We start from the raw sequence: 16,801 nt of genomic DNA on the forward strand, positions 1-16,801 counted from the left end.
ATTTCTGCTGTCTCTACAAAATTGATGGTGGTGGAGGGGCAGCAGAGTATTTGGAGAACAGCTACAAGGCAAGTTAAACTGTAACTTTTATGGCATGTGCCTGAGGTTAGCTATAAAGATTAGGAAACTACTTAGCATTTTTCTTGCTTGTTGAAACATTGTTGGAAATTGTTCAAGCTAGTGAAATACAGGCGTTTGCATAGGAGTTAGCGTAGAAATCCATCAATCATAACCTTTACATAAAAAAATGAGTATACAATAGAGAATACCTTGATTTTGTTTCAATGTCTCAGTCCTAATTTGAGGCAAAAGTTCAAAGTCAGTAAAGATTCATTCTGTGATGCCGCAACATCACTTGGAGATTGTTTTACCAAATCCAAGATGAATTCTACCTTGCACAGCAGCCGAGTCAGGATCCAGTAGACCAGCAGAGGGCATAAGCCCCATTCTGGTGCGTCCTAGGGGTGCTGGCGGGTTTGTTGAAGCTGAATCCTGGCGCGTAGCTACAAACTTATGTGTGACCTGAATCCACAAAAAGTAGGAAGTTAATTCTTTTAGGTTGAAAGGTTCAACATCAGAAAGGACTTCCTGAATTATTTTTTTTTCTTTTTTAATGTTAAGCTGTTTCAATATTTTAGCACAAAGGAAACAAATGTAGTACTGTTGGAGAGAGTCCAGAGGCCACAAAGATACTCCAAAGGCTAGAGCACCTCTGCTCTGGAAACAAACTTAGAGAGCTGGGCTTGTTCAGCCTGGAGAAGAGAAGGCTCCGGGGAGACCTTAGAGCAGCTTCCAGTGCCTAAAGGGGCTACAAGAAATCTGGAGAGGGACTTTTTACAAGGGCATATAGGGATAGCACAGGGGGTAATGGTTTTAGACTGACAGGGTGGAGACTGAGATGAGCTCTTAGGCAGAAGTTCTTCCCTGTGAGGGTGCTGAGGCGCTGGCACAGGTTGCCCAGAGAACCTGTGGCTGCCCCATTCCTGGCAGTGTTCAAGGCCAGGTTGGATGGGGCTTGGAGCAACCTGGTCTAGTGGAAGGTGTCCCTGCCTGTGGCAGGGAGGTCGAACTGTCTGAACTTTAAGGTCCCTTCCAACCCGAACCAGTCTGGGATTCTATGATTATGATTCTATGATTACATGTGGCTAGTTGAAATTTGTTACTACCAGTCACCATCATGAGCATCAGCTTCAAGCCTCTGAATAGCCTCAAAGGATAATCATGAGTAAAATATATGGCAGTGTGCCAAAGTTATGGATGTAATGAGGATGTGAACAGAAAAGATAACCATTTTTTAAAATGGGTAATCTGTTAGAGATCTGTTAGCCAAAAATAAAGTGCCACTCTCTGCTTTCAACATTCTCTTAAGAGCAGTAAGGGTTAGAATGGGCAGTTGGGAGATAGATCTAGGGTTTGGGCTTTTTTTCCCTAGCTAGCTTTTTCCTAAGGTATCTAAGTTACCTCCCAGTGTGCTTGGAAACAAATCAAAATGCATCACCTTGCTTTGGCAGTGGAAAGAAAAAAGACGTGGTTGTCAGGCTGTCAGTGGTTTAGTCTGTCTCCTGATACTGTCACATTTCAATAGGAGGAGTGGCAAAACTGGAACCACGTGGAGCCATACCTACAAGTGCCTCTAGAGTGACTACTCAAACCCACTTTTCAAACACACTGTCCCAAAAATGCAGCAGTTAAATTTTTAATCATTACAATCAAGGTACTTAGCTAAGATACCCTTCTGAAGTGTTAGCTGTCCAAATTATGTAAAAATATGCAAATAAAAATTGTTGCTGGGCTAGAAAATTCAAGATTCATTTGCAGAGCCATGCAGAAAGCTTTGAAAATGTGATTTAAAAAATAAATAGAAGATGTAGGGCATTTTTTATTAATTCAGATGAGAAACACTAAAGAGTAAATAAATTTGAATGACTGATACAAATAAAAGTTCTGCTCTGTAAGCTTAACTTCCATTTTTGAGCTTACTGAGCTTTGACACTGCATACCCCTAAGATCTATAAATCTTTTAAGGTGTTTTACCGTTTTCTTAAGGGAGTCACATTTGCAAAATTTCTTACGATCAGACAAATGTATCTGTCTGGACATAAAGGCTGTTATTTCATTATGAACCATAACATACATTGCTTCAATTCTTAATTTAATGGTATCCGATCTATTCCAGGTGATGGTAGGTAATTTTGGCCAGGGTAATGAGCAGTCAGAAGTTCTGTGGGCAGTTCTCACAGCACCTCACTTCATATCCAATGAGCTAAGCAAGGACACTTCCTGAGAGTGCAGAACATATCCTGAAAAATGAGATATTGATTTATACATATCAAGATGCTTCAGGGCTTCAAAGAAAGCACATCATGAAGATACTCATTTGTCAACTCTCTTCTTTGAGAGAAGCTTTTAATTCTTAACACTGTTAGTCTTTACAGTTTCCCTAAAGAAAAGAGTATCGGATTTTTTCCTACCCTTTAGAAATGCTCTTTATCTATGCCCATTTAATTTTTTGGATTATTTTATTCTATTTGATTTTCTTTATCTGTTGTCTTATTTGTACATTATAAACACATTGGAGATTAAGATGAATAAAATTACACCTATTATCTGACCTATTTGCTAATATAATCTTTACATCACTGTTGGAACTAGCTAACCCCTTATCATGAGCTTCAGCTGTTTACATCAGGTCTTAATTTTGTAATTTTCTTTTCTGTAACTATGGCTGCACTGATGAATTGAACCATATAAGGTGTGTCTGATACTGCCTTGGAAGACAGAGAATGTCACTGCATCCACTGTTAGTATGAATCTCAGGAAGTGTTTTACTCGACATACAATGTTTGTTGTAGCTGTACTTTACAGCAGTATGTTTTTGTTAGATACAATATCTTGATTTTTCAACTCAGTAGTCCTGTCTTTATTTGCTTGCCTTTGTGTTCAGAGGTTAACTAGAACAGACATTTAATGCTGAAGAATTCTAGTGTAACTGAAAAGATGGAATATGGGTAAAGTTAATTGATCTCTTTTTCATCACAGGTTATATATGAGGTTTAAATCTGTCCATAAAGAAGATGGAGAGGGGAAAACAGTGGTTTATAATCCGATTCATTTAAAAAATGGTGCTTTAGCAAATAACATGGGCAGATGTGAGGAATACCTCTCCTGTCTCATTTTACCCCAAAGGAATCCAGGTCACATGCTCTGAGACAACTCTATAAAAAGCACAGTACATAGCTTACTTCTGAGCCAGACTAAAATGCTAACACTTTGCCAGTTAGATTGCTCGTAGCAGAAGTCAATTCTTTGAAGAAAGTTTTGCAAGAGACCTTTGCATAAACAAGCAGGGATCAAGCCATATTTCTCTTTTTGCAGTCAGGTATCCTAATCACAAGATAGAGTATCACTGGTGCATGGTTCTTTCTCTCTCACTTGAGTAAGAGACACTAATTCTTTTCACAATTTCAGCAAAAGGCGTAGAAGCAGTAGTTGCTTACAAACCTCTTTAAGCTGACAATTAGATTATGCTTTTTGTAGGAATGCCAAGTAGGTTAAATATCTTCAAAACCTCTAAACTGCAGCTCTTCTATCCTGAAAGCTATTAACACATTGACACTATGTCTGATTCCCTGCAGTTTTAGGTCAAAATGGCTAAATGTTACACCTCTCTGCTGTGCTTAATCATATCTGTGTGGCTAAAATAGAAAGTCCCCAATCATCATGTTGGCTCTTAAGAATTCTTAATTCCATATACTATGGAGGAAGTTCAGGCCACACAGAGAATCAGCCACCACAATGCTCAGTTATAGACCAATACCTTAATTCCTGCAAACAGTATAAGCAGTTATTCATCAGCTGATCTTAACTGTCATCCTTATTCCAAACGGTCAAGCAGTCATCCAAAGCTCAGGTTTATAAGCACTAATAAAAATAGCAAAGCATTTTCAAGCTGAGTGAGTATAAAAACACACTTAAGGAATTCTTCAGGCTCACCTCTGACACATTTCAAGGAATTGGAGTTTCAAGCTTTAATAGTAGTGTTTACTTTTTGTTTTATATCATCCTACTTCATGTTAGAGAACATGAACACCAAAACCATTTTAATAATCTGTCTCCTAAAATGCAGTGGAACAAAAGCCACATTACAAAACTAACAATTTTATGTATACACTGAAAAACTGTGGCTGAATTTAAGTAAAACCTTAAATAAGGGTGTCCAGACTTGTTTGGGTGCTTTTGACAGAAAACCAAAGGAGGCTGAAGCTAGCTGGTGTGCCCAACCTAGCTTATTTCTGATTTTATACTGCTGAGTATCCAGCTGATGACAGGTTTTTCTGTTTTCTTTACAATCGTTACTGAAATACAGGATTTAAAATACAACTCTGTGAGGGCAGGAGAGACAAGAGTCTTCCCACCCTCTCAACACACACATGCTTTTCCACTAAATTTGCTTGTAGAATTCACCTTTTATTCCTTCCTGGCAGTCTTCAATTCTTGACTTTCCTTGAACAACAAACTGCTTTAAAATAGAAAAAGGATAAAGAAAGACAGCATTTCTTTCTAAACTGCAGAAATTACTGATCAGTAATGCTGCTGTGTATTAAGAATTATAAATAGTATAAATAGGTACAGGAGTGTTTTGGCAATGGGTACATCAGTTGCCGTCAACAGTCATGTCACCAAGTGATTTATCTAGCCTAGCCAGCAACTGAAACTTCAAAAATGTGTCAAACTTCGATATTAGAAAATTGTATGTTGTTCTTTCACTCCTCTTTTTTATGGAGAAGCAGAATCTTTGTTTCAAAATAGAAAAAAACCTCAAACAGAACGCTTCATAACTGAGATTCTGTCAAAAGAGAAATATTCTAAACCAGCACATTTTCAGGAAATCATAGAAGTAGAGCAGAAAAGCATGAGAATGCTTTGTATGGGGATTGGAACAACTTGATCTAGTGGAACATGTCCCTGCCTGTGGCAGGGAGTTGAAACTAGATGAGCTTTAAGGTCCCTTCCAACCCAAACCATTCTATGAATGCTGCTGTAGACACCCTAAGAAAGTATTTTCTTTCTGGGGATCATACATTGCATCCCTCTGTTCAGCATCTTGGTATTCAAGCTGGTATGACTCTAAAACTATAAAATCTCAGGGATTTAATTGATTTACCACTGAAGTTGATATGTAAACAACACAATCAGAAATTAGCGATTCCACAGGGAATTATTCTGAAGAAATTAATTAGTATCTGGAAAAATAAGGTTAGCACATCTTATCTGAAAGAGCCAGTATGCACACTGCTCAAGAACTGTGGGAAACAAATGTGAGCTACTGAGCTACCACTGCATTATGTAGTGGCACCGGCATAACTGCAGCGTGAGCTGTATTGTCAGCATCTAGGTATGTACAAATTATTTCTTTAAATACACACAATTTCAGAAGTGATTTTCAGAGTTCCATGAGAGTGGACTAACACACTTAGTTTCACAAAGTTCTGATTCTGAAGTATGAAAGAGAATCCAGATGAATCCAGTTTACAGTGGCCATTACAAATAAAGGCAATGATAGAGCAGTAAGAAGTTTCACAACAATTTTTGTCCACATGGGTATTACAAGGCAGGATATAGGATACAGGAAGTAATGGAGGAATGTTTTTAGGAAACAACTGCAATTGCTGCAGGATTACACTGCCATTAACATAGAAGATGCTGCAACATGCAGAGTTCCACTGTTTCTCATACCTGTGCACTAATCAACTTTTCATTAATTTCATGCTCTTTTAATATGCTTTATAAATCAGTTTTTGTGTTTCTAATCACTTGTGCTTCCACAAAATTTGAGTTTTGAGTTGGTATGCTGTAAGACTCAAAAGCAACCTTAGATGGCTGAGTTTTTAACTTGGATGCTGTACTCAAATGTGGCACCCCACCCACTGGCTGTATACAAAAGGAGGTTTTAAATTGACAGGGGAGTTAACAGTCTTCCAAACCTCAGTCTGGAGAATGTATAATTATACTAAGTCATTGTCAGAAGCTATTTTAAAAGGAAACATTGCCTGCCTTCTGAGGTTTTTCTGTATCTGTATAGTTTGGGCATGTCAGCCTTTCTTTAAAACTACAGCAGCATTGTTCTTGATAGAATATGCAGCAACTAGCACACTTAAAAGCACAGAAAATAAGACAAGCAGCTGGGCTTTTCCAAGTCTGTATGTCCACCTTGCCACTGACTTTTTATAGAGCTTTGGTGATCCTGGGTCTCATTATTTAAATTTGCGAAACACAGCTTTCGGGTTTTAAACTTAAGCAGCTGTCACAGTGATTATTTGTTTACATAGAAATGGCCTTTCTTCTGCAAACCACTGAATCTCAGGTATTAAATAGTTTTATACCTTTTTCTTTGTTACCTTTTAGAGATAGTAGGAACATACTGGTTTAGCTGAACCTAACCCTTACTAAATATTGTTTACAGTTTATGTTTTCTCAAGGCTAAAGTTTCTTTAGCTGTCAATTGAAACATTTTAGAATTGAGCTATTGCTATTCCTCCCTTTACTGAAAGCTCTCCCAAGTGATTACCCCTATGAATATTTGAATGACTAAACCACCTTTTTCTTGCTCAGAAAAGAAAGTCTTTCTTTATTAAATTTCATTTTTACTATAAAAATGACCCACTTCAAATGTGCATAGGCCCATCTTACTGTAAGTCAATTGGTTTTAAATAAACTCCCCCCTAACGAGGCTGTCCCATCTCTACTGCTGGTGCCTACTCTTGATTCAACTCTTTTCCAGCCACAGCCCCTTACAAGATGTTCTTCTGTTAACAGGAAGTTCCTTATCTTCTAAAATTGTGTGACTCCACATTTAATTACATGCTATAAGTAGATAGAAAATATGCCTGCTCAAAGAGAAATTACTTGGGCTGATACAAGAAATTTCAGGGCCTGTGGCTTACAAGTCAGATGGAATGATCTGCCCTTCCACTCTGAAAAAATGACAAGTGACTTAAGAAGCTGAAGAAGAAAAGATGATGGGCAGAGGCCAAGCCAAAGTGATGAAAAGCAAAATTCAAAGACCAAAAACCTTCTCTAAGGGATTGTGCTGCTCAAGGTTCTCACACAGGTTCCTAAGCCCAGTATTTCAAGTAAAATGAGAACTGCTGCAGCTCCTCCTCTTCCTTCAACTTGCAGTCTTAATGATCATAAAAGGACCCACCTAATTCCAGTCCTTCCAGTTGTGGGGTAATCACCTCAATATGCAGATTACAGAAAACTGAAGGGGGATGCAATATATGTGAAATAGCACAAAATGCTTCTTTTTTTATATGAAAAAAAAAGGTGTTTGTTTAGTGCTTATATTATTTAGTGCTTGCTTTCTGTCTGGAGGAAGATGCATTCCCTTCCCTAGGATCAGGATGAAATCGCTGCAGAGAATTAACTGCTTTGCTTTACATTTTGATTCTACTTCATTATATGCATATGCAAAACACATTTGCACACATCCGTAGGCAAACTGTTGCTTAAACAAAAAGTAGCACATGAAAAATACCACTTGGCTGGAGGTGAAAAAAATGAACCTCTAGCAGCATCTCAACGTACAGTTATCCTTGAGCATCCATGGGTTTGACAGTGACATACAGTCATGACTTTTCGTTTTTAAAATAAATATTATAAAGGTATTTTGTTTGGTGGCTCTCAGAACACAACAATCTAAAGCAAAATTCAGTATAGTATTTTACAGAATTAATTAGAATTGCTTATGTAATTAAGTTTGGGTATGCCTCCTCTTGACGCTCCATTCTAAATAAGACCTGCACACAAGCAAACATTATCTGTTCCTGGCAAATCCTTCCTAGAGATTACATTGTGTGTAAACTAATAAGGATTTATCTTTTCTTCTTTCTGGCAGAGGAAATAACTAGAGCAACATTAAAACATTAACATGGCATTGAAGAATTCCAAACAGAATTAGGAAATGAAAAGGCTGGGATTCTTAGAGCAATATCAAGTCACCATTAAGTATGCATGTCTTACTTGCAGACCACATGTAAAGTTCACAATACTCTGTGTATGCAGTACTGTTTTGCTCTGTGAAGCAAAAATGTCAAGTATGCACAAGCTGTTTATTTTAAAAGATAATATAATTAAATTATTAATATCAGCATTAAATTTTATATGCAGCCCCATATTATTCCTGGTTTTTGAGGTGCCATTGTCACAAAACAAAGCTAGACAAAATTTTTACCATTCTACATCATTTAAAAGAAAATGCCTCTGGTGAAGTAACTGAGACACAATTAAAATGTGCTAAGCTTTACACCATAAAAGGGGAAAATATATTTAGTACTTGCCATCTGAAAGAGTTTCATGAGCACAGAAACATGGCTGTTTGGGAACATGACTGTTGATTTCTGCAAAATGTGAAAAGTCAGTGAAAGCTATAATGTAAATTTGAAACTAGGAGCTTAACAAAGAAGGCCTCGGAGGAATGGAGTGCTTTGTTCCTAGTCACCTTTCAGCTGCTGGTTCTTGAGATCACCTGTGATTTGATGCTATATATATTTTAGGTAAGTGCTTTAGTGCTTTAAAGAATTTAAATGCATTTAGCAAGATTCACAATCCTAACAGTTGAAGAGAAAACTATTATTTTTTAAACTTTACTATGACTGATTCCTTGCTCCTGCTTTTTCTTGCTATCTTGCACATCCTGATGCCAGTTAGCAAGGCCTGTTCCACGCAGCATAGCAAACTTCCCAATTCTATATAGTAAATGCAAAGAGAATGACAGTTCCATCACTGTTGTACAAATGGGGCAGCTTGTGGCATATCATGTATTAATTTTGTGGTGGCATCTCATATCCAGTTAGAACTTGCTCTCCTTTATACGTAGGAACAATTTTCTTCATATATGTTATTTTAAAGCATAGAGCCCCTCTATGTGTTAAGGATGGTATGAACTTTATTAGTTACAGGACCTGTAGACAAGAATTTTTCGACTCTCTGCAATTCAGTAAATAAAGCATCATCATTAGGAATTTGGGTTTTTTTTAAACCAAGGAAGCAATTTATGTATTTGGATCAGGACATCTTCCTTGTATTAAAATAGAATCATAGAATCATAGAATAGTTAGGTTGGAAAGGACCTTAAGATCATCTAGTTCCAACCCCCCTGCCATGGGCAGGGACACCTCACACTAAACCATGTTACCCAGGGCTCTGTCCAACCTGGCCTTGAACACCGCCAGGGATGGAGCATTCACAACCTCCCTGGGCAACCCATTCCAGTGCCTCACCACCCTCTCAGTAAAAAATTTCTTCCTTATATCCAATCTAAACTTCCCCTGTTTAAGTTTTAACCCATTACCCCTTGTCCTATCACTACAGTCCCTGATGAATAGTCCATCCCCAGCATCCTTGTAGGCCCCCTTCAGATACTGGAAGGCTGCTATGAGGTCTCCATGCAGCCTTCTCTTCTCCAGGCTCAACAGCCCCAACCTTCTCAGCCTGTCTTCATACGGGAGGTGCTCCACTCCCCTGATCATCCTCATGGCCCTCCTCTGGACTTGTTCCAACAGTTCCATGTCCTTTTTATGTTGAGGACACCAGAACTGCACACAATACTCCAAGTGAGGTCTCATGAGAAAAAATGAAACCAAGAAGACCAACCAAGGCTTAAAACTGCCAAACCGACTGGTGTCCTAATTTTCAATATGTACAATGGAAATTTTGCAGCATTTCTATATGTGTTTGAAGATTCAGTGAACTCTGCAAGTTAAGCATCAGTATTTTGCCTGAGCACTGCATATTTACAAGGTACTGGGACTTCACTACAGCAGCTACCTTCAGACTCAACTGTTTTCTTAGCTTTTTCTGCAAGTCTTCTGTTGTAAATGTCCTTACCATGTCCTTTATTTTCTGTAACTGATCACTTTTAAGGAAATATAAAACCTATAGAATCATAAACACCTTCTTAGTTTTAGGAAAAAGTATTCTTAAGCCAGTAATTGATACTGCAAAAAAGCATAAGCTTAAGTCTTTATAATTACAGGATATATACATTGTTCTAAATTGCTCTATATTGTTTATATAACATAATACCCATGGCATTTGTGTTTTCTAAATATGGTGGAAAATAGGCCTACATAGAAAACTTAGTAATATGTTTGTCATGACGGCCCAGATTAGAGAATGCATTTAAACTCTTGCCTTGTATTGAGATCAGAGTCCTTGCTTCTCACTGGAAATCAAAACAGCAGCTAGTGGCTGAACAATAGCAGCTAAGCAAATATTTTACTGAACATTGCCCTGCATGTTGTGCACTTACACTCCATGCGTACTCCTTGGCAAATGACTCTTACATCTTTTGGCTGATTTGGAAGTACCTTGTTTATTTCAGGTGTGGCAAATCATGATGCTAGTGCTGACAGTTCTCTGGTTCAGTCACTCCTCATCCCAACCACACTGCAAAGCAAAAGTAAAGATGGGAGACAGTCCAACAGCAACAGAAAGATACTGTTGATACTTTTTAATCTGACATGTCTTAAACTGCCACCAGATTTCTGGTATTCACTTGTTTCCTACTGATAAATTCTCTAGCTAATCCAGACGTTCCCCATCCCTCAGTATTTACAGGGTTCTTTTGTCTCTCAACAATACATTGAACTTCCTAGTTCCCAAAGCAGTCTTGATGGCATTTAAGCTGTTTGAAGATAGGTAGCTCTTGTGCTGATTAGGCCAGAACAGGCAAGAGCTACATTCTAGTCACTTTTACTTTGATGGACACATAACTTAGGGGTTTTATCTTCTGGCAAGCGTCCACTTGCCATTAAACTCTTCACAGCTGAGGAAGCAGACATCATGAACAGAAAGGTTGTGAAAAGTAGACCAGACAAATGGGGTGTTATAGAACAAGACAATAAGAGGTGAACAAATAAACAAGGAAGAAAAATATGCATTCTGTTTTTAAGCAATTTAAAACACTTAGAGACAACAAAGAGCCAGTAGACATACTAAAAGGGAAAGTTACACAAAATCATAACATGCATTTCTGTCCCTTCCCTCTTAGCAGAATGTGGTCTGCACAGTCTCTATAAATCCATCGTCTATCTCCACCTTGAATACTGCATACAATTCTGCAGTTTCCCTCATCTCAGTAAAAATGGAAGTGGAAGAAGATTCAGAAATGGTCAACACGGACAGAGGCACAGAAAGGGATTTCAGAACAGTGAGTCAGATTGACAGTAAAGTATTTCTTTATGAAAAGGGCACTGGTGCTGTTTATGACAAAGCTGTCTATTTAATAAAGTAGGCAAAGCCTCAACTCTCTTTGAATTCAGTACAGATGATTTCCCCAATGCATTTACATAGCTTAGTTGGTGATACATGGGAAAAATAATTAATCAATTAATTTGTTATTGCAGTAGAACAGGCTACTGCCTTCCCTGCCTGCAGGGCAGAGTTTCATGAACACCTTTAGGCAAAACAAGCAGCAGTGTTGGAGTCTCTTTCCCTGCAAGTCTGCAGTCCAACTTTCTGCTCAAGGCAAGTTCCATTAAAGCAAACGCCTCTTGTGCACCTCTGGGAAGAATCTGACTCCATATTTTCTACACTGTTCAGTGAGGAAGTGGTAGTCAGCAGTATCACCTCCCCTCACCATCTTTAAACCTGAGCAAATCCAGTGCTCTCAGGTTTTTGTATGTCATCAACTGCAGCCCCCTGAACAGTTTGGTGGCCTTTCCAAGTCTTGCTTAGCATGTGAATGCCTTTCTTAAAACGAGACTCAGAACTCCAAATGTTGTCTCACAAGTGTCAAGTGGAAGGGAAGAATCTCTTCCCTCCAAACCTATCAGTTGTGCTCAGCCCAATAGGCAGCTGAACATGTTTGCTTCAAGAGCACACTGTTGACTCACATTCACCTTGTGCACCATGACCCCCAGCTTCTTTTTTATAAAGGTGGTCTCTATGCAGTCAGTTCCCAACCTGTTCCAACACATGGGGTTATGCCAACCCAGATGCAGGGCTTCACATTTACCTTTGCTGAACTTCACGAGGTTCCCCAGCAGCATCTTTTTCCAGTCTGACTGGGTCCATCAGAGTAGCAGCCCTGCCCTCCAGTGTATCAACCACTCCCCCCAATTTGGTATCACCCACAAATTTGCTGAGAGGTCACTCTATCTCATCATGCTGGTCATTACATCAACCATTTCAAGAATCCAAGTTGGTGTAACCTATGTAAAAGCAAGCAAGTCAAAAATCCTTCCAGAGATATGCTAGAGATTTCCAATTTTGTTTTACAGAAATGCAGGAGTTACATTGCTGAGTCTCTTTTCCTTTAGATATAAAAAGTAGCCCTAGGTTCCAGAAGAAGCAGGCCTTGGTCTTTTTTTGGATGCAAATACTGAAATGTAGAACTTGATTTACTGTGTGTAAGAAATCTTCTGGAAGGCAGAGATGCTTGTTGAGAATAAAGAGCTAAGCAAGCCAGAAATTATTTACAGGATCCTTCCCCAGAATCTTCCTGTCTGTGGCTTTGCTCAAAGACAGATGATATATTTCTGTATCATAAAATGACCAGAGTTGCATCAGTCTATGTGGTACTCCGGGAACATACTTGCAATCTTCTTGTTTGCCTGGGTGGTTGTATGCACAGGATGGACTTTGTGCTTGTAGCTGTTATTCTTAAGGAGCAGAGGGAAGAATCTGCAAGAGAACGAAACCAGAAAAAGAGAGATTGAAGAAGAAACCTGTAGGAGTAATTTAGCTCCTCTGTATACATTATAACTATAAACCAGTTTCAAGAACATTTATGTAATGACAGCCTTTCCAGCACACAACTGTCTGTTATGGGCAGCTACGCACTAGCACAGTTTTTTTGCAGAAAGGACAGAATAACATCACTGTCAAAGGGCATATAAAGGACAATGCTACAAACATGCTCCCCAAAATTCTCTCAGAACATATCATGCTACTCATAGGCTTACTATTACCAAAGACATGATAAGTTATACTATAGGCTGGTATGGTCCTAAATTGAAGTTGGGATTTTGTTCTGTATGCTAAAAATAGATTTGAGATAATACCAAGTACATTGGAAATACTATAGAACAGCTCATCAGAATGTTTTCTGATCTTCCACATGGAGCTTGTCTCTCCAGACTATGTTTTTTAACTGTCATAGTTTTTGGAACAACATTCCCAACAACACGAGCTGAAGACTACATTGGTAAACAGGAAGCATTGGTTGTGAAAAGGAACTAAGAGAAGATGGAGGGACATGAAAGAGAAGAAAGTCAGCCAAGCTTCTAAAAATGGGAACAAAGGCACTGCATGTTTCCAAACAAATACTTCAGTAAGTAAGGCTATTTTGTTTCTTCTACGAAGACAATGATGATAAAAGAAGTTGATTGTGTACTACTTGGACATCCAGTACCTGAAGGAACTTAAAACTTGTAAGTGATGTATTCCAGGCCAACCCTGTGTCCCAGTCCAATGTTTAAGAAAATGTGGTGTAACTTCGGGACATAGAATCATAAGAGTGGTTTGGGTTGGAAAGGACCTTGAGATCATATAGTTCCAAGCCCCCTGCCATGGGCAGGGACACCTCAACCTAGACCATGCCGCCCAAGGCTCTGTCCAACATTTGCCAAATACAGCAATCAAGTAAATTCAGGCAGCTGGCTTACTGCTGGGAAGTAGCTCTTCAGTTCTGGTTATTCTGATACCTTCACAGTGTATCAGGTACGTGTTTTCTTTCCTTATTTTCCTCCAGGAGTCAGTGCTGGAGAAGAACTCAATCTGGGACTTGTGCTGGGTTGCAGAACACCAAGGTGCAGCTCCTCAGCTCTGCTATAGCCATCATATAACACTCTGAACAGATCACCCTGCCATCTCTAACAATGGGAAAATAATTTTCACCATTCTTTATTAGTTCATTCATTCAGTGGGGCAGTAAATATATCATATAGCTTAATTGTCACAAGCTTAATGCAGCAGGATCCTAATTTTGTAGGACTTTGCTTAGATAACAAGAGACCCTATTACTTCTATACTCATCATCATTACTACTAATTTTCCTAACAGCTAAATGCAGAGTATGTATAAATTTCACCAGGTAGATGGTAAATGCTTTCTCATTTCTCTGTAAAAGTAACTGCTCTTACTAAGCAGAAAGTGTTAATGGAACTGACTTCTTCTGTTACTACAAAAATACAGATTTGCAGCTGTTTAGTCAGTAGTAAATATATTATTACATTGTTCTCAAAATCACTAATTTCACCTGCTCACAGGAAAGTGGGTAACTTGACTTACATTAACCGCACTTTAGACTATTCTAGCACTTTCCATCAACATTTTAACATTTTGGATTAATGTACTCTGTCATCTTCCTGCATATACAGGATCATGGACACTGAGAAATGAGGCTTTTACAACTGACTTAACAATTTTGCCCATAATATTGTTATGCTGTGAGAATGTTCCTCAATACAGCTGCGTGTCTCAATTATATTAAACTATTCTTCAGATTTAAAACCAACTTAATTAAAGCAACCATTGAGCACATGCAACCTTGTTTGAGAAAGTATATTTGAAAAGCAAATGCTTCTCCTCACTTATGCACAGCTCCAGTTGCCAAAAAGAATTCGTCAGTGAGAAGGAAAATGCAGTTTGTCATAAATTACTTACACCAGTCACCAAATGCTTCAGATAAATGAAAAGGAACACTACAAGAAGCAAATACAACAGGTCTGCACTGCCACATAAGATTTATTTGTAAATTTTAAGGGAATTGAATATCTCTTTTAAAAAATAAATCATTATCATTGTAATCCTTATCAACTTCCAGTCTGTGACTAGTATATGTTCTTAGCCATATGCCATGGCACTTAACTGGACAACCTAAATCCCCCTCAATAGAAGTATTTCCTTCTATCAGATTTCTCCCCCTCCCATCCCGATTTCACTAGATGTTCTCCTTTGAACTCTTACTACAACTTGTAGTAAGCAGAACTCCTGACTTGCATTTCTTACTTCATGTAGATTCTGTCACTTTCACATCTTTGCCTACTTTCTGTTAGAGGCAGGTATAGTCTGAACATGTCAGTCTCACTTGATTTTTCATTGGTTTTAAGATTACTTTCCTTCCTTCAGTGAAAAACGTATCAACTGCACTAATCCAACACCAAGTGCACTAAGACATTGCATCAGTTGGTCTCCTGAAGAACATTCACATTGCTCCTGTGGATACTGTTTTCATTGTCATATCCAATGGTATGCTGGATGGGATACTGTTCAGCTGGAAGTTGCACTAAACAGCTGTTGAACACTATTAAAACGCTCTAATAGGTGTGACTTATGGACCGGAAGAGTCAGTAAACAAATGCAGTATAAGTGACAGTATGAAAATGGACTAACAGCAATTAGCAATGTGACTCCATGAGTAACAGGGAAATTGCCTTGACCCAGTTGATGGCAGGAGCAGCATAATCTTAAAAAAAAAAAAAAAAAAAAAAAAAGGTATTTAAAAAAAAAGAAACTATCCCAAGTATTATTTTTTTTTCTATTTTGACTTGTTTTCTCTTATGACTTGTACATTACCAAGACTTCTCAGGGTCATTGACAATGGTTATGGTTGCCACAGACTCCATTTCGCTGGTATTCTAGTCCATCCCTATTGGGAAATCGTCAACTATGTTCACAGACCCAACAGAGTGTGGACATTTTCAGTGGGCTAACGCACCATTTCTGGTGTTCATCATGTAGTTACACAAAGGTGTATCAGGTGTACACAGGCATAACAATATCCTACCTTAAACTGATGTGCTTCCATATTTATCCCAAGCTACCCTAACTTCAGTGCCAACACAAACATTTCATAGAGTGTGGATTAATAAGAGCATAACAAAAACAAACCTGATCTGTCTGTGCATGCTTTCAGCCTTTTGGAATCAGACCACATAGGATTTTCTACTTCTCATTAAAGAGGAGTGATGGAAGGCAGAAATCAGAGCACTTCAATGCAAAAGTAAAATTATCCTTCAGTATGCACATGAAAAAACATTTTATTTCTTTGATGAAAATATCATTCAGTACCAAAAAGCCTACCAGCTGCTCTCCAACAGTAAGATGACATGATGAAGAACAAGTTCTTGGTAAGTTCTGTAAAATCCCCTTTGTTTTCCTCCTTCCTTATCCTAGCAGTGTAGGCCTCAATGGGATCTAGTGGGGGTCATATCCTGGAATACAATGATGCCACAAAAATCCCAAGACAGAAAAAAAATCAAACAAAACCAACCAAACAAACAAAAAATGCAAAACAAACCCAAAAACCAAAACACACCCAAACCCAAACAAAACCAAACAAAAAACTTAAACATACACACACACACACAAAATCAATACCCAGAATTTCAGGGGTACTGATTGCATGAACAACTGCCAGAAAATGCACTGGTTTCAGTGCAGTAATAAAAGGTCTGATGAAATACTTGGATCTTATGACCAAGGAAAAATCACACAAAACCAAGTAGTATTTTCTGTGGGTTGAGAGGCAATGAAAGTGTGATTACAATCTGGCATCTAGTTTTAGGCTTTACAAAATATTATAAGAGCTGGAAAGTTAATGGTGAAAAAATATCCAAAGATTACACAACGTAAAAAAATACTCTGCAAGAGTCTGTTTTGGTTGAGAGAAAGTTAAAAAGTTGTTTTGATCCAGCTACACATATCCATAACCAGTTCAGGAGTTGGTTGTTCTTTAGTTCTCCAAGAGAAGTAGCAATCGGGAGGTGAAGTTTGGCAGATTGAGAGTACAGGC

General features: G+C 38.3%; 1 long non-coding RNA gene across 1 annotated transcript; it reads right to left on the reverse strand.

Annotated features, from left to right (window-relative positions):
- Positions 1–440: 440 nt before the first annotated feature.
- On the reverse strand, positions 441–14,759 carry LOC308222108. The gene is made up of 3 exons (XR_013957063.1): positions 12,020–14,759; positions 10,313–10,449; positions 441–522 (listed from the first exon to the last, which is right to left on the reverse strand). It is a non-coding gene; the product is annotated as an uncharacterized lncRNA (long non-coding RNA).
- Between the last annotated feature and the right edge of the window lie 2,042 nt (positions 14,760–16,801).

Source organism: Psittacula echo (genome assembly GCF_963264785.1).
Source record: "Psittacula echo genome assembly, chromosome: 5".
Lineage (NCBI taxonomy): Eukaryota > Metazoa > Chordata > Aves > Psittaciformes > Psittacidae > Psittacula > Psittacula echo.